This window comes from Sapajus apella, unplaced genomic scaffold (assembly GCF_009761245.1).
Source record: "Sapajus apella isolate SASKATOON/1434 unplaced genomic scaffold, GSC_monkey_1.0 scaffold173, whole genome shotgun sequence".
NCBI classification, from domain to species: Eukaryota; Metazoa; Chordata; class Mammalia; order Primates; family Cebidae; genus Sapajus; species Sapajus apella.
Window position 1 is genome coordinate 76,710 of NW_022437113.1, and position 716 is coordinate 77,425.

At 47.8% G+C, this 716-nt stretch overlaps 1 protein-coding gene across 7 annotated transcripts in view; it reads left to right on the top strand.

The window, feature by feature from the left end:
* Window positions 1–716, top strand: part of SUGP2 (SURP and G-patch domain containing 2) — a 43,192-nt gene that overhangs the window by 1,702 nt on the left and 40,774 nt on the right. The gene's annotated exons all lie outside the window — the stretch shown is intronic.

Here is a 716-nt window from a genome sequence, read left to right on the forward strand (position 1 = left end):
TTTTTTTTTTTTTTTTTTTTTTTTCTTTTGAGACGGAGTTTCACTCATGTTACCCAGGCTGGAGTGCAATGGCGCGATCTCGGCTCACCGCAACCTCCGCCTCCTGGGTTCAGGCAATTCTCCTGCCTCAGCCTCCTGAGTAGCCGGGATTACAGGCACGCACCACCATGACCAGCTAATTTTTTGTATTTTTAGTAGAGACGGGGTTCCACCATGTTGACCAGGATGGTCTCGATCTCTTGACCTCGTGATCCACCCGCCTCGGCCTCCCAAAGTGCTGGGATTACAGGCTTGAGCCACCGCGCCCGGCCCCTACAGAGCTGTTTTTAAGGGCTTCTGAGGAGATGGGCTCAGATAAGGTTCGTCTTGCTCCTTCTCAGCCAGCACACAACTGTGAACTTCGTGAGGGCAGAGGCCCCCTCTTAAAAGGGTCCAGCCAAAGCAGGCGGATCTCTAGAGGTCAGGAGTTCGAGATCAGCCTGGCCAATCTGGCAAAACCCTGTCTCTACTTAAAAAAAAAAAAAAGTCCAGCCTGCATCTGAAGTACCATGCGAGGATTATAGATTACTGCCTCCTTACTTTGAGGATTAGGTGAAATAGAGCAGACTCTGTGAACACACAGTTATTCTTTTTTTTTTTTTTTTTTTTCTCCCCTGTCCAAGGTTTTTTCCCCTGATTCTCTTTTTATTTTTTTCTTCTTGATCAGCTGCAACCTT